General features: G+C 42.6%; 1 protein-coding gene across 2 annotated transcripts in view; it reads left to right on the top strand.

Moving 5' to 3' along the window:
* Window positions 1-18,917, top strand: part of LOC129853067 (glutamate receptor ionotropic, delta-2) — a 691,695-nt gene that overhangs the window by 91,229 nt on the left and 581,549 nt on the right. The gene's annotated exons all lie outside the window — the stretch shown is intronic.

The following is an 18,917-nucleotide window of genomic DNA, read 5'->3' as shown; positions in this document are numbered from 1 at the left end:
GCACTATATTTAACCAATAAGGCCCGAGGGGGTGCGGTATATGGCCAATATACCACAACTAATGACTGTTCTTATGCGCACGCAACGCTGAGTGCCTGGATACAGCCCTTAGCCGTGGTATATTGGAAATATACCACAAACCTCCAAGGTGCCTTATTGCTATTATAAACTGGTTACCAATGTTATTAGAGCAGTAAAAATATTTTTGGGACCATACCACGTCTGTCAGCCAATCGGCATTGAGGGCTCGAACCACCCAGTTTATAATAGGTTTTAAAGGTGTCCCCCAGCAAACAAAGATATGATTTTGCATTGGAAATCTTTTGTAATGTTAGTGGAAGATTTAAGCACCTGAAAAGGGAGTCTATTGAATTCCACTGTACTTTACCGGTTATATGGTCAATCACCGTTGATATGCACTGTAGTATTCTGAATACTATCAGCTTTAATTAAAAGGTTCACCATTTTGGTTGATGTCCTTCCAATATTTCTCAAAATATGTTTTAATACTATTATTACCCGAAACGCTACTAACAATTAATTAAGCTGATATCATCGAGGGCATTTGTATTCGGCGATACCTGCTAAAACACGCAGAGGTGTGGAGATACCTGCTAAAACATGCAGAGGTGTGGAGATACCTGTTAAAACATGCAGAGGTGTGGATATACCTGCTAAAACACGCAGAGGTGTGGAGATACCTGCTAAAACATGCAGAGGTGTGGAGATACCTGTTAAAACATGCAGAGGTGTGGAGATACCTGCTAAAACACGCAGAGGTGTGGAGATACCTGTTAAAACATGCAGAGGTGTGGAGAAACCTGCTAAAACATGTAGAGGTGTGGAGATACCTGCTAAAACATGCAGAGGTGTGGAGATACCTGTTAAAACATGCATAGGTGTGGAGATACCTGTTAAAACATGCAGAGGTGTGGAGATACCTGTTAAAACATGCGAGGTGTGGAGATACCTGTTAAAACATGCAGAGGTGTGGAGATACCTGTTAAAACATGCAGAGGTGTGGAGATACCTGCTAAAACATGCAGAGGTGTGGAGATACCTGTTAAAACATGCAGAGGTGTGGAGATACCTGTTAAAACATGCAGAGGTGTGGAGAAACCTGCTAAAACATGCAGAGGTGTGGAGATACCTGTTAAAACATACAGAGGTGTGGAGATACCTGTTAAAACACGCAGAGGTGTGGAGATACCTGTTAAAACATGCAGAGGTGTGGATATACCTGCAGAGGTGTGGATATACCTGCTAAAACATGCAGTGGTGTGGAGATACCTGTTAAAACATGCAGAGGTGTGGAGATACCTTTTAAAACATGCAGAGGTGTGGATATACCTGCTAAAACACGCAGAGGTGTGGATATACCTGCTAAAACATGCAGAGGTGTGGATATACCTGCTAAAACATGCAGAGGTGTGGATATACCTGCAGAGGTGTGGATATACCTGCTAAAACACGCAGAGGTGTGGAGATACCTGCTAAAACATGCAGAGGTGTGGGGAAACCTGCTAAAACATGTAGAGGTGTGGAGATACCTGCTAAAACATGTAGAGGTGTGGAGATACCTGCTAAAACCTGCAGAGGTGTGGAGATACCTGCTAAAACATGCAGAGGTGTGGAGATACCTGTTAAAACATGCAGAGGTGTGGAGATACCTGTTAAAACATGCAGAGGTGTGGATATACCTGCAGAGGTGTGGAGATACCTGTTAAAACATGCAGAGGTGTGGAGATACATGCTAAAACATGCAGAGGTGTGGATATACCTGCTAAAACATACAGAGGTGTGGAGATACCTGCTAAAACATGCATAGGTGTGGAGATACCTGTTAAAACATGCAGAGGTGTGGAGATACCTGCAGATGTGTGGAGATACCTGTTAAAACATGCAGAGGTGTGGAGATACCTGTTAAAACATGCAGAGGTGTGGAGATACCTGCAGATGTGTGGAGATACCTGTTAAAACATGCAGAGGTGTGGAGATACCTGTTAAAACATGCAGAGGTGTGGAGATACCTGTTAACCTGTTGAGGATGGGGGCGCTGTTGTCACTATTTATGCTAATCGTGTAATTTTTGAAACGGCTTCCCACAAAATTCTTGATCGTACAATATGCATATTATTATTATTATTGGATAGAAAACAGTCTATAGTTTCTATAGGAGTTGAAATTTTGTCTCTAAGTGGAACAGAACCCATTCTACAGCAATTTCCCTGACATGGAGTCAGATTTCAGAAATGTTGGCTCCTGATCTGGAGTCAGTTAAAAGGGCACTGTTATTGCTATGAGTATACGGACACTGCTTACGTCTTCCCCTGGATGCCTTTACGTGATGACGATTTGAATGGGGTCGATTGCGCGTTCACAGGCACTATAAATTAAAAAACCCTGTAGCTAGCAAGTCTTTTCTTGCTGCGTAATGCGCCTGGAGGACATCGACCCGCACTTGTTCCAAGCATTAGTGGAGGGAGTAATATTACTCTGGTCATGTTTCTACTCGTTATGGGAGTTAAAAACATCATAAGGTAGTTAATTTAAAGCGTTTTATAGCAATTTATATCCGTTTAGTGCGATTTTGGGACATTTATTTCTGAAACGCTGTGAATTGCTGGGCACGCTTCCAGTTCATCCCGAACGCAGTTGGCATTTCCACATGGCAAGAGGACAGCTTTCCACCAAAAGACGATTAGACCCAAGAAAGGATCCTTTGCCCAAGATACTGATGGAAGAACAGCTCAAAGTAGGACATTTTTATTATGATAAATCGTGTTTCTGTCGAAAAATGTTAGTGGCTTAGGACGCCATGTTTTTTGACGTAGCTTCGCTTGGCGCAAACTGTATTGAAAAGTAAGGATAATTTAAAAAATGTAATTCCGCGATTGTATTAAGAATTAAATTGTCTATCAATCCCTGTCCACCCTATATTTTTTAGTCACGTTTATGAGTATTTATGTATAAGAGTAGATCACTGTCTAATATGGCGCACGGACATTTTCTCACCAGCTGGGCTACATTTCACATTGTCTAACCATGATTTTGGTGGCTAAATATAAACATTTTCGATCAAACTCTATATGGATTGTGTAATATGATGTTACAGGAGTGTCATCTGAAGAATTCTGAGAAGGTTAGTGAAAAAATAAATATATTTTGGCGATGTTGACGTTATCGCTCACTTTGGCTAGAATCAATGCTGGGCTGCTATGTGCTATGCTAATATAACGATTTATTGTGTTTTCGCTGTAAGACACTTAGAAAATCTGAAATATTGTCTGTATTCACAGGATCTGTGTCTTTCGATTAGTGTATGCTGTTTATTTTTACGAAATGTTTGATGATTAGTAAGTAGGTAAACACGTTGCTCTATGTAGTTATTCTAGTCCATTTGTGACGGTGGGTGCAATTGTAACCTATGCCATCTACCTGAAATATGCACTTTTTTCTAACAAAACCTATCCCATACCATAAATATGTTATCAGACTGTCATCTGATGAGTTTTTTTCTTGGTTAGGGGCTATAAATATCTTAGTTTAGCCGAATTGGTGATAGCTACTGGTGTTGGTGGACAAATAAAAGATGGTGGATTATGCTAATGTGTTTTTAGGTAATAGATGTACATCTTTACATATTGTGTCTTCCCTGTAAAACATTTTAAAAATCGGACATGTTGGCTGGATTCACAAGATCTGTGTCTTTCATTAGCTGTATTGGACTTTAATGTGTGAAAGTTAAATATTTAAAAAAAATTTTTTTTTTGAATTTCGCGGCACTGGTTTTTCAGTGGGGGTGGGGGGGGAGTGCCGCTAGCGGCACCCTCATCCTAGACAGGTTAAAACATGCAGAGGTGTGGAGATACCTGCTAAAACATGCAGAGGTGTGGAGATACCTGCTAAAACATGCAGAGGTGTGGAGATACCTGTTAAAACATGCAGAGGTGTGGAGATACCTGCTAAAACATGCAGAGGTGTGAAGATACCTGTTAAAACATGCAGAGGTGTGGAGATACCTGTTAAAACATACAGAGGTGTGGAGATACCTGTTAAAACATGCAGAGGTGTGGAGAAACCTGCTAAAACATACAGAGGTGTGGAGATACCTGCTAAAACATGTAGAGGTGTGGAGATACCTGTTAAAACATACAGAGGTGTGGAGATACCTGCTAAAACATGCAGAGGTGTGGAGATACCTGCAGAGGTGTGGAGAAACCTGCTAAAACATGTAGAGGTGTGGAGATACCTGCTAAAATATGCAGAGGTGTGGAGATACCTGCTAAAACATGCAGAGGTGTGGAGATACCTGCTAAAACATGCAGAGGTGTGGAGATACCTGTTAAAACATGCAGAGGTGTGGAGATACCTGTTAAAACATGCAGAGGTGTGGAGATACCTGTTAAAACACGCAGAGGTGTGGATATACCTGTTAAAACATGCAGAGGTGTGGAGATACCTGCTAAAACATGCAGAGGTGTGGAGATACCTGCTAAAACATGCAGAGGTGTGGAGATACCTGCTAAAACCTGCAGAGGTGTGGAGATACCTGTTAAAACATGCAGAGGTGTGGAGAAACCTGCTAAAACATGCAGAGGTGTGGAGATACCTGTTAAAACATGCAGAGGTGTGGAGATACCTGTTAAAACATGCAGAGGTGTGGAGATACCTGTTAAAACATGCAGAGGTGTGGATATACCTGCAGAGGTGTGGAGATACCTGGTAAAACATGCAGAGGTGTGGAGATACCTGTTAAAACATGCAGAGGTGTGGATATACCTGCAGAGGTGTGGAGATACCTGCAGAGGTGTGGATATACCTGCTAAAACATGCAGAGGTGTGGAGATACCTGCTAAAACATACAGAGGTGTGGAGATACCTGCTAAAACATACAGAGGTGTGGAGATACCTGCTAAAACATGCAGAGGTGTGGAGATACCTGTTAAAACATACAGAGGTGTGGAGATACCTGTTAAAACATGCAGAGGTGTGGAGATACCTGCAGAGGTGTGGAGGAACCTGCTAAAACATGTAGAGGTGTGGAGATACCTGCTAAAACATGCAGAGGTGTGGAGATACCTGCTAAAACATGCAGAGGTGTGGAGATACCTGCTAAAACATGCAGAGGTGTGGAGATACCTGCTAAAACATGCAGAGGTGTGGAGATACCTGTTAAAACATGTAGAGGTGTGGAGATACCTGTTAAAACATGCAGAGGTGTGGAGATACCTGTTAAAACATGCAGAGGTGTGGAGATACCTGTTAAAACATGCAGAGGTGTGGATATACCTGCAGAGGTGTGGAGATACCTGTTAAAACATGCAGAGGTGTGGAGATACCTGTTAAAACATGCAGAGGTGTGGATATACCTGCAGAGGTGTGGAGATACCTGCAGAGGTGTGGATATACCTGCTAAAACATGCAGAGGTGTGGAGATACCTGCTAAAACATACAGAGGTGTGGAGATACCTGCTAAAACATACAGAGGTGTGGAGATACCTGCTAAAACATGCAGAGGTGTGGAGATACCTGTTAAAACATACAGAGGTATGGAGATACCTGTTAAAACATGCAGAGGTGTGGAGATACCTGTTAAAACATGCAGAGGTGTGGATATACCTGCAGAGGTGTGGAGATACCTGTTAAAACATGCAGAGGTGTGGAGATACCTGCTAAAACATGCAGAGGTGTGGATATACCTGCTAAAACATACAGAGGTGTGGAGATACCTGCTAAAACATGCATAGGTGTGGAGATACCTGTTAAAACATGCAGAGGTGTGGAGATACCTGCAGATGTGTGGAGATACCTGTTAAAACATGCAGAGGTGTGGAGATACCTGTTAAAACATGCAGAGGTGTGGAGATACCTGCAGATGTGTGGAGATACCTGTTAAAACATGCAGAGGTGTGGAGATACCTGTTAAAACATGCAGAGGTGTGGAGATACCTGTTAACCTGTTGAGGATGGGGGCGCTGTTGTCACTATTTATGCTAATCGTGTAATTTTTGAAACGGCTTCCCACAAAATTCTTGATCGTACAATATGCATATTATTATTATTATTGGATAGAAAACAGTCTATAGTTTCTATAGGAGTTGAAATTTTGTCTCTAAGTGGAACAGAACCCATTCTACAGCAATTTCCCTGACATGGAGTCAGATTTCAGAAATGTTGGCTCCTGATCTGGAGTCAGTTAAAAGGGCACTGTTATTGCTATGAGTATACGGACACTGCTTACGTCTTCCCCTGGATGCCTTTACGTGATGACGATTTGAATGGGGTCGATTGCGCGTTCACAGGCACTATAAATTAAAAAACCCTGTAGCTAGCAAGTCTTTTCTTGCTGCGTAATGCGCCTGGAGGACATCGACCCGCACTTGTTCCAAGCATTAGTGGAGGGAGTAATATTACTCTGGTCATGTTTCTACTCGTTATGGGAGTTAAAAACATCATAAGGTAGTTAATTTAAAGCGTTTTATAGCAATTTATATCCGTTTAGTGCGATTTTGGGACATTTATTTCTGAAACGCTGTGAATTGCTGGGCACGCTTCCAGTTCATCCCGAACGCAGTTGGCATTTCCACATGGCAAGAGGACAGCTTTCCACCAAAAGACGATTAGACCCAAGAAAGGATCCTTTGCCCAAGATACTGATGGAAGAACAGCTCAAAGTAGGACATTTTTATTATGATAAATCGTGTTTCTGTCGAAAAATGTTAGTGGCTTAGGACGCCATGTTTTTTGACGTAGCTTCGCTTGGCGCAAACTGTATTGAAAAGTAAGGATAATTTAAAAAATGTAATTCCGCGATTGTATTAAGAATTAAATTGTCTATCAATCCCTGTCCACCCTATATTTTTTAGTCACGTTTATGAGTATTTATGTATAAGAGTAGATCACTGTCTAATATGGCGCACGGACATTTTCTCACCAGCTGGGCTACATTTCACATTGTCTAACCATGATTTTGGTGGCTAAATATAAACATTTTCGATCAAACTCTATATGGATTGTGTAATATGATGTTACAGGAGTGTCATCTGAAGAATTCTGAGAAGGTTAGTGAAAAAATAAATATATTTTGGCGATGTTGACGTTATCGCTCACTTTGGCTAGAATCAATGCTGGGCTGCTATGTGCTATGCTAATATAACGATTTATTGTGTTTTCGCTGTAAGACACTTATAAAATCTGAAATATTGTCTGTATTCACAGGATCTGTGTCTTTCGATTAGTGTATGCTGTGTATTTTTACGAAATGTTTGATGATTAGTAAGTAGGTAAACACGTTGCTCTATGTAGTTATTCTAGTCCATTTGTGACGGTGGGTGCAATTGTAACCTATGCCATCTACCTGAAATATGCACTTTTTTCTAACAAAACCTATCCCATACCATAAATATGTTATCAGACTGTCATCTGATGAGTTTTTTTCTTGGTTAGGGGCTATAAATATCTTAGTTTAGCCGAATTGGTGATAGCTACTGGTGTTGGTGGACAAATAAAAGATGGTGGATTATGCTAATGTGTTTTTAGGTAATAGATGTACATCTTTACATATTGTGTCTTCCCTGTAAAACATTTTAAAAATCGGACATGTTGGCTGGATTCACAAGATCTGTGTCTTTCATTAGCTGTATTGGACTTTAATGTGTGAAAGTTAAATATTTAAAAAAAATATTTTTTTTGAATTTCGCGGCACTGGTTTTTCAGTGGGGGTGGGGGGGAGTGCCGCTAGCGGCACCCTCATCCTAGACAGGTTAAAACATGCAGAGGTGTGGAGATACCTGTTAAAACATGTAGAGGTGTGGAGATACCTGCTGAAACATGCAGAGGTGTGGAGATACCTGTTAAAACATGCAGAGGTGTGGAGATACCTGTTAAAACATGTAGAGGTGTGGAGATACCTGCTGAAACATGTAGAGGTGTGGAGATACCTGCTGAAACATGCAGAGGTGTGGAGATACCTGTTAAAACACGCAGAGGTGTGGAGATACCTGTTAAAACATGCAGAGGTGTGGATATACCTGTTAAAACATGCAGAGGTGTGGAGATACCTGCTAAAACATGCAGAGGTGTGGAGATACCTGCTAAAACATGCACAGGTGTGGAGATACCTGCTAAAACCTGCAGAGGTGTGGAGATACCTGTTAAAACATGCAGAGGTGTGGAGAAACCTGCTAAAACATGCAGAGGTGTGGAGAAACCTGCTAAAACATGCAGAGGTGTGGAGATACCTGTTAAAACATACAGAGGTGTGGAGATACCTGTTAAAACATGCAGAGGTGTGGAGATACCTGTTAAAACATGCAGAGGTGTGGAGAAACCTGCTAAAACATGCAGAGATGTGGAGATACCTGTTAAAACATGCAGAGGTGTGGAGATACCTGTTAAAACATGCAGAGCTGTGGTGATACCTGTTAAAACATGCAGAGGTGTGAATATACCTGCAGAGGTGTGGAGATACCTGTTAAAACATGCAGAGGTGTGGAGATACCTGTTAAAACATGCAGAGGTGTGGATATACCTGCAGAGGTGTGGAGATACCTGCAGAGGTGTGGATATACCTGCTAAAACATGCAGAGGTGTGGAGATACCTGCTAAAACATACAGAGGTGTGGAGATACCTGCTAAAACATACAGAGGTGTGGAGATACCTGCTAAAACATGCAGAGGTGTGGAGATACCTGTTAAAACATACAGAGGTGTGGAGATACCTGTTAAAACATGCAGAGGTGTGGAGATACCTGCAGAGGTGTGGAGAAACCTGCTAAAACATGTAGAGGTGTGGAGATACCTGCTAAAACATGCAGAGGTGTGGAGATACCTACTAAAACATGCAGAGGTGTGGAGATACCTGCTAAAACATGCAGAGGTGTGGAGATACCTGCTAAAACATGCAGAGGTGTGGAGATACCTGTTAAAACATGCAGAGGTGTGGAGATACCTGTTAAAACATGCAGAGGTGTGGAGATACCTGTTAAAACATGCAGAGGTGTGGAGATACCTGTTAAAACATGCAGAGGTGTGGATATACCTGCAGAGGTGTGGAGATACCTGCAGAGGTGTGGATATACCTGCTAAAACATGCAGAGGTGTGGAGATACCTGCTAAAACATACAGAGGTGTGGAGATACCTGCTAAAACATACAGAGGTGTGGAGATACCTGCTAAAACATGCAGAGGTGTGGAGATACCTGTTAAAACATACAGAGGTGTGGAGATACCTGTTAAAACATGCAGAGGTGTGGAGATACCTGTTAAAACATGCAGAGGTGTGGAGATACCTGCTAAAACATGCAGAGGTGTGGATATACCTGTTAAAACATGCAGAGGTGTGGAGATACCTGTTAAAACATGCAGAGGTGTGGAGATACCTGCTAAAACATGCAGAGGTGTGGAGATACCTGCTAAAACATGCAGAGGTGTGGAGAAACCTGCTAAAACATGCAGAGGTGTGGAGAAACCTGCTAAAACATGCAGAGGTGTGGAGAAACCTGCTAAAACATGCAGAGGTGTGGATATACCTGTTAAAACATACAGAGGTGTGGAGATACCTGTTAAAACATGCAGAGGTGTGGAGATACCTGTTAAAACATGCAGAGGTGTGGAGATACCTGCTAAAACATGCAGAGGTGTGGAGATACCTGTTAAAACATACAGAGGTGTGGAGAAACCTGCTAAAACATGTAGAGGTGTGGAGATACCTGTTAAAACATACAGAGGTGTGGAGATACCTGTTAAAACATGCAGAGGTGTGGAGATACCTGTTAAAACATGCAGAGGTGTGGATATACCTGCTAAAACATGCAGAGGTGTGGAGATACCTGTTAAAACATGCAGAGGTGTGGAGATACCTGCAGAGGTGTGGATATACCTGTTAAAACATGCAGAGGTGTGGATATACCTGCAGAGGTGTGGATATACCTGCTAAAACATGCAGAGGTGTGGAGATACCTGCTAAAACACGCAGAGGTGTGGAGATACCTGCTAAAACATGCAGAGGTGTGGAGATACCTGCTAAAACATGCAGAGGTGTGGAGATACCTGTTAAAACATGCAGAGGTGTGGAGATACCTGTTAAAACATGCAGAGGTGTGGAGATACCTGTTAAAACATGCAGAGGTGTGGAGATACCTGCTAAAACATGCAGAGGTGTGGAGATACCTGCTAAAACATGCAGAGGTGTGGATATACCTGTTAAAACATGCAGATGTGTGGAGATACCTGTTAAAACATGCAGAGGTGTGGATATACCTGCAGAGGTGTGGAGATACCTGTTAAAACATGCAGAGGTGTGGAGATACCTGTTAAAACATGCAGAGGTGTGGATATACCTGCAGAGTTGTGGAGATACCTGCAGAGGTGTGGATATACCTGCTAAAACATGCAGAGGTGTGGAGATACCTGCTAAAACATACAGAGGTGTGGAGATACCTGCTAAAACATGCAGAGGTGTGGAGATACCTGTTAAAACATGCAGAGGTGTGGATATACCTGCAGAGGTGTGGAGATACCTGTTAAAACATGCAGAGGTGTGGATATATCTGTTAAAACATGCAGAGGTGTGGATATACCTGTTAAAACATGCAGAGGTGTGGATATACCTGTTAAAACATGCAGAGGTGTGGAGATACCTGTTAAAACATGCAGAGGTGTGGATATACCTGCAGAGGTGTGGAGATACCTGTTAAAACATGCAGAGGTGTGGAGATACCTGCTAAAACATGCAGAGGTGTGGATATACTTGTTAAAACATGCAGAGGTGTGGAGATACCTGCAGATGTGTGGAGATACCTGTTAAAACATGCAGAGGTGTGGATATACCTGCTAAAACATACAGAGGTGTGGATATACCTGCTAAAACATGCAGAGGTGTGGAGATACCTGTTAAAACATACAGAGGTGTGGAGATACCTGCTAAAACATGCAGAGGTGTGGATATACCTGCAGAGGTGTGGAGATACCTGTTAAAACATGCAGAGGTGTGGAGATACCTGTTAAAACATGCAGAGGTGTGGATATACCTGCAGAGTTGTGGAGATACCTGCAGAGGTGTGGATATACCTGCTAAAACATGCAGAGGTGTGGAGATACCTGCTAAAACATACAGAGGTGTGGAGATACCTGCTAAAACATGCAGAGGTGTGGAGATACCTGTTAAAACATGCAGAGGTGTGGATATACCTGCAGAGGTGTGGAGATACCTGTTAAAACATGCAGAGGTGTGGATATATCTGTTAAAACATGCAGAGGTGTGGATATACCTGTTAAAACATGCAGAGGTGTGGATATACCTGTTAAAACATGCAGAGGTGTGGAGATACCTGTTAAAACATGCAGAGGTGTGGATATACCTGCAGAGGTGTGGAGATACCTGTTAAAACATGCAGAGGTGTGGAGATACCTGCTAAAACATGCAGAGGTGTGGATATACTTGTTAAAACATGCAGAGGTGTGGAGATACCTGCAGATGTGTGGAGATACCTGTTAAAACATGCAGAGGTGTGGATATACCTGCTAAAACATACAGAGGTGTGGATATACCTGCTAAAACATGCAGAGGTGTGGAGATACCTGTTAAAACATGCAGAGGTGTGGAGATACCTGCTAAAACATGCAGAGGTGTGGATATACCTGTTAAAACATGCAGAGGTGTGGAGATACCTGTTAAAACATGCAGAGGTGTGGAGATACCTGCTAAAACATGCACAGGTGTGGATATACCTGCAGAGGTGTGGAGATACCTGCTAAAACATGCAGAGGTGTGGAGATACCTGCTAAAACATGCAGAGGTGTGGAGAAACCTGCTAAAACATGCAGAGGTGTGGAGAAACCTGCTAAAACATGCAGAGGTGTGGAGAAACCTGCTAAAACATGCAGAGGTGTGGAGATACCTGTTAAAACATACAGAGGTGTGGAGATACCTGTTAAAACATGCAGAGGTGTGGAGATACCTGTTAAAACATGCAGAGGTGTGGAGATACCTGCAGAGGTGTGGATATACCTGTTAAAACATGCAGAGGTGTGGATATACCTGCAGAGGTGTGGATATACCTGCTAAAACATGCAGAGGTGTGGAGATACCTGCTAAAACACGCAGAGGTGTGGAGATACCTGTTAAAACATGCAGAGGTGTGGAGATACCTGTTAAAACATGCAGAGGTGTGGAGATACCTGTTAAAACATGCAGAGGTGTGGAGATACCTGTTAAAACATGTAGAGGTGTGGAGATACCTGCTAAAACATGCAGAGGTGTGGAGATACCTGCTAAAACATGCAGAGGTGTGGAGATACCTGTTAAAACATGCAGATGTGTGGAGATACCTGCTAAAACATGCAGAGGTGTGGAGATACCTGTTAAAACATGCAGAGGTGTGGATATACCTGCAGAGGTGTGGAGATACCTGTTAAAACATGCAGAGGTGTGGAGATACCTGTTAAAACATGCAGAGGTGTGGATATACCTGCAGAGTTGTGGAGATACCTGCAGAGGTGTGGATATACCTGCTAAAACATGCAGAGGTGTGGAGATACCTGCTAAAACATACAGAGGTGTGGAGATACCTGCTAAAACATGCAGAGGTGTGGAGATACCTGTTAAAACATGCAGAGGTGTGGATATACCTGCAGAGGTGTGGAGATACCTGTTAAAACATGCAGAGGTGTGGAGATACCTGCTAAAACATGCAGAGGTGTGGATATACCTGTTAAAACATGCAGAGGTGTGGAGATACCTGTTAAAACATGCAGAGGTGTGGATATACCTGCAGAGGTGTGGAGATACCTGTTAAAACATGCAGAGGTGTGGAGATACCTGCTAAAACATGCAGAGGTGTGGATATACTTGTTAAAACATGCAGAGGTGTGGAGATACCTGCAGATGTGTGGAGATACCTGTTAAAACATGCAGAGGTGTGGATATACCTGCTAAAACATACAGAGGTGTGGATATACCTGCTAAAACATGCAGAGGTGTGGAGATACCTGTTAAAACATGCAGAGGTGTGGAGATACCTGCAGATGTGTGGAGATACCTGCTAAAACATGCAGAGGTGTGGAGATACCTGTTAAAACATACAGAGGTGTGGAGATACCTGTTAAAACATGCAGAGGTGTGGAGATACCTGCTAAAACATGCAGAGGTGTGGATATACCTGCTAAAACATGCAGAGGTGTGGAGATACCTGTTAAAACATGCAGAGGTGTGGAGATACCTGTTAAAACATGCAGAGGTGTGGAGATACCTGCAGAGGTGTGGAGATACCTGCTAAAACATGCAGAGGTGTGGAGATACCTGCTAAAACATGCAGAGGCATGTGGCACAACATATAAATAAACTCCTCTCTAGAATGATGTCATGATTTCATTGACCGATAATTTCTCCATTAGTTTATTACCCATTAGTTTATTTACCCAATACATTACTGGGAGCTTATAGCTTGTATAAATGATGACTCTCTTTATTCCTGCTCCATAGTCAGAGTTTACTCTCTGTTAGTCACCACCTCTACTAGCCAGCTCTTGCTTTTTACTAAACAAATAATATTACACACAGAAAAACCTGTGTTCAACTGAACTGACCTCAACTAAAGGAGACATATTTCCCAGAGTTTATAATAGATCCCTTCCTTTTCAAACTGACATAAAACCACTGACGTAACAAGCTCCTAGCATCAGGTCATGTTGTCGTCGGTAATAACTCAACTCTTTTAGATCCCTAGCCTGGGAAATATGAACTCAAGGATGAAGTCTAGTTGGAACATGTTTACCTAATGGACACTAGTTATTTGTGGAGGATGCCAGGTGTGCAGTGTCTGTCATCAAAGAGCCTAGTAGTTACTACTGGTGCTTTGGTTCAAGCCTCTCTGTGGCATCTGTACCTAAGATGCTCTATCGTCTTTGAAGTAGTGATATTACCGAATACATGACGTGTGTTCTGGCTCAGACTAGATGGTGATATTACTGAATACATTACACGTGTTCTGGCTCAGACTAGATGGTTATATTACTGAATACATGACGTGTTCTGGCTCAGACTAGATGGTGATATTACTGAATACATGACATGTGTTCTGGCTCAGACTAGATGGTTATATTACTGAATACATGACGTGTTCTGGTGTCAGACTGGATGGTGATATTACTGAATACATGACGTGTTCTGGCTGAGACTGGATGGTGATATTACTGAATACATGACGTGTTCTGGCTCAGACTAGATGGTTATATTACTGAATACATGACATGTGTTCTGGCTCAGACTGGATGGTGATATTACTGAATACGTGACGTGTTCTGGCTCAGACTAGATGGTTACATTACTGAATACATGACATGTGTTCTGGTGTCAGACAGGATGGTGATATTACTGACACGTCCTGTAATAAGCTTGGTTTACCCAGTGAGTCTCCACTACAATGCTCTCTGTGCATCTGACACGTCCTGTAATAAGCTTGGTTTACCCAGTGAGTCTCCACTACAATGCTCTCTGTGCATCTGACACGTCCTGTAATAAGCTTGGTTTTCCCAGTGAGTCTCCACTACAATGCTCTCTGTGCATCTGACACGTCCTGTAATAAGCTTGGTTTTCCCAGTGAGTCTCCACTACAATGCTCTCTGTGCGTCTAACACGTCCTGTAATAAGCTTGGTTTTCCCAGTGAGTCTCCACTACAATGCTGTCACGATCGTGTGGTGGATTGACGGACCAAAACGCAGCTTTAGGAAAATAAGCCATCTCCTTTTTATTTGACGAAGAAGGCAAACGAAACAAAAACACTCAAACACTAAACAAAACAAGAAAACGATCGTGAAGCTAAACAACGATGTGCACACACTGGCTACAAACGTATCACATAGACAACTACTCACAACAAATGAAAGCCTATGGCTACCCTAAATAAGGCTCCCAATCAGAGACAACCGAAATCAGCTGTCTCTCTATTGGGAACTCATTCAGGTAACCATAGACTCTCCTAGACAACTAAACATACATAGACAACGCTAGACACATGTACTCAACACTAACCCATATACTACACCCAATAACCCCTTTACCATAGAAACACCCAAAACCAACAAAACACAAACATTCCCCATGTCACACCCTGACCTAACTAAAATAATAAAGAAAACAAAGAATACTAAGGCCAGGGCGTGACAAATGCTCTCTGTGCGTTTAACACGTCCTGTAATAAGCTTGGCGGTGGAGCTGAGAAATTATTCTGAATGAGATGGAAGAAAGGGAGCCCTGTCGCTTTGCTGTCATCTCAAACTGCAAAGACGGAACAAAGTCAACGAGAGGGGCCAAGAAGTTATGTCATCACTGAGCATCTTTTCATCTCACACAAATGAACAAGCACGCACGCACACACACACACACACACCACACACACTACACACACACACCACAAACACACACTACACACACACACACCACAAACACACCACACACATACAGTGGCAGAGTTGAGTTTTAGGGCCCTATAAAATCTGTGATGCGGGGAATGCGGACGGAATCATGGAAACCAGACTTTAAAATGGAATTCAACCATATTCAAAAATGTATTGAACTTAGTAGGGAATCAACTGGGGCGGCAGGTAGCCTAGTGGTTAGAGTGTTGGACTTGTAACCGAAAGGCTGCAAGATCAAAACCAAGAGCTGACAAGGTTAAAATCTGTTGTCCTGAACAAGGCAGTTTACCCAGTGTTCCTAGGCTGTCATTGAAAATAAGAATTTGTTCTTAACTGACTTGCCTAGTTAAATAAACTCAATATATTTTGCAGAGTTTATCAAAAGACATGAACAGTATGCGTCAGTAATTTGTATTTCCTGCAACTTTCTGTCTGCTGTGTGTGTGTGTGGTTGCGCTTCTAGCTCTGTAGCCTTTGGGGATGATGCTATTGAAAACAGTCGACTGGTAGATGGAAAGACTTTCCCAAAAACCTTCTTCATTGAATGTTAACTACAAAGTAGCTTATGCCTACCTGGCAGAATGATGTCATGATTAATCTAGTATTTGTTTTGCAAACTCTACCATCACATGTGCTATAAAAACACCCGTAAACAACAGCCTCTTGCTAGGTGTGCACTTTAAAGGGTAACTACACCAAAAATACATATTTCTCAGACCTCAAAAGGGGTCTCCTGATGTGGTTTAAGCATTGTTGTAGATTTTTTTTGTTTTGTTGTTTTTCTATTGAAAAGAAAAGTTTTGAGAGTGAAAACCTGAAAAAATATATAACTTGGAAAAACAAAACACAGAAAACTAAATTTAGGAAAAAACTAAATGGAATCTGGCAAAAATTAAAACTATTTTATAGCATCCTATGGTTGTGGTGTGTGTATGGTGTGTATGTGTGTGTCTGTGTGGTGTATGTGTTGTGTGTGTTTGAGTGTATTTGTGTTTGTTTTAGTGTATTTGTGTGTGTCTGTGTTCATTTGTGTGTTCATGTATTTGTGTACATTGTGTTTGTGTGTTTTATGCTTTGTGTGTGTGTGTGTGTGTGTGTGTGTGTGTGTGTGTGTGTGTGTGTGTGTGTGTGTGTGTGTGTGTGTGTGTGTGTGTGTATGTGTGTGTGTGTGTGTGTGTGTGAGTGTGTGTATAATGGATGTCGCTAGGTGTCTGCAAACTCAACAGGCATGTTAGCCTGACAACAGGCCACGAAACCCCCATCCCATGATTGCCATGCTTTAACATGTACAGCATGATCACACTTTGTTTTGTCGACAAGGAGACTCCCACAGGCTCCAACCATTACTGTACACATTAAGGCCAAGCACCACCTATTACTGTCCACATTGCAATAAAAGATGGCGCCATACCATACTGGATGGCCACCATTTTGCAAGCTCCAACCCAACTTTGTTATTTTGTGATTCTTTTGTAGTTTATTTAAATTTTATTTTCTCAATATAGTCGCTATAATTTCTTACAACCGACAAGAACTTTTGAACATCAGATCGACAGTTACTTACCTCAATTCCAGCTTCAACTTCGACTTCGACTCATCTGCCTTGGACGTCAGAAAGCGCTTACGTTATAGAAGCAAGCGAGACGGGATCCTGGTGAGTTTAAGGCGAAGGGAGAACCAGCCACCTCTTCCCTTCATTCTACTGACCATTGGACATTCACTTGATAATAAGAAGGATGACCTCCAATCGTGGATTTTCTACCAATGGGACTTTCTGAAACATCTCGGTCAAGATACCCCGCATGGCTATCCAGCTTGATGGATTCTCCATTCGCCGTGCCGACAGGACAGTGGAGCCGGGAATTCGAGGGGGAGAGGGGTTTGCCTCTTCATCAACAACAACTGGTGTGCTGACTTGAGCACTGTGGAAGTGTCGGCCCATTGTTCACCCGTCTTGGAATACCTGATGGTCAAACCTTGACCCCTTTACCTTCTGAGGGAGTTTTCAATTGTTATCGTGTCTATTGCATACTTTGCACCTCAGGACAAGAAAAATAACAAGCTGGCACTTAACAAACTGTACAATGCAGGAAAACTTACATCCAGAGGCTGCTTTTCTAGTTGCCAGTGATTTTAATTCTGTGTCATTATGACACGTGATGCCCAACTTCCATCAACACGTCTCCCTCGCCACTAGGGGCGATAAAGTACAAGACCACTGTTATTCTACCCACAAGCAAGCATACAGACCCTCCCTCGTTCTGCTTCCTGTTTACGAGCAGAAGCTCAAATAGGAATTACCTGTGACTCACTTGAGATATGGTCTCTAGATTCAGAGATTATGCTACAGGACTGCGTTGCTAGCGCTGATTAGAATATGTTTCGGTACTTAGCCAATAACATTGACTAGCTAACCACCTCCTTCACCGGCTTCATTCGAAAATGAATCGGCAACGTTGTCCCCACAGATAAGGTTTGCTGCTTCACCAATCAAAAGCCCTGGATTAACACAGAGGTTGCCGCTAAACTGAAGGATAGGGCTACCACACATAGGGCTACCACACACAGGGCTACCACACACAGGGCTACCACACATAGGGATACCACACACAGGGCTACCACACACAACCCTGAGGCTACGGCTGAGGACAGGAACAAGTACAATAACAACCACTATGACCTCTGGAGACTCATCAAACGAGTAATAGGACAATACAGGAATAAGGTGGAGTCATACTACATAGGCTCCGATGCCTTCCGGATGTGCCAGGGGCTACAATCCATTACGGATTACAAAGGAAGACCCAGCAGTGATCTGCCCAACGATGCTGCTCTACCAGACAAACTCAATTCATTTTATGCACACTTTGACAATAACAACATTGTGCCGGGTGTGAAGGCCTTCCTTTCACACTGCCTGATATAGAGTTCCTGGATGGCATGGTCACTGACCCCGAAGATTGGGGGATCTCACTCTCCAAGGCCGATGTGTGTAAAGTCTTTAATCAGGTCAATACCGACAAGGCTGCAGGGCCCGATGGTATTCCAGGGAGCGTTCTCATAGCATTTGCAGAAAAGCTCGCAGGGATCGAACCCTAGACTGTAGTAATGCCACAATACTGCGATACAGTACCTTAGACATCTGCGCCAATCGGGAGACCAAGAACTCACATCTGTAATCAAGAAGTGCTTTGAGAGACTGGTTATGGCAGACATCAACTCCATCATCCCAGACATCCTAGACCCACTCCAATTTGCATACCGCCACAACAGCATCTCAATGGCACTCCACACTGCCCACACCCACCTAGATAAGAGGAACCTATGCTATATATACAAAAGTATGTGGACACATGTTCAAATTAGGGGATTCGGCTATTTCAGCCACATCCGTTGCTGACATGTGTATAAAATCGAGCACACCGCCATGCAATCTCCATAGACAAACATTTGCAGTAGAATGGCCTTACTGAAGAGCTCAGTGACTTTCAACGTG

Source organism: Salvelinus fontinalis, chromosome 4 (assembly GCF_029448725.1).
Source record: "Salvelinus fontinalis isolate EN_2023a chromosome 4, ASM2944872v1, whole genome shotgun sequence".
NCBI lineage: Eukaryota > Metazoa > Chordata > Actinopteri > Salmoniformes > Salmonidae > Salvelinus > Salvelinus fontinalis.
This window is presented reverse-complemented; position numbering and strand designations above follow the sequence as displayed.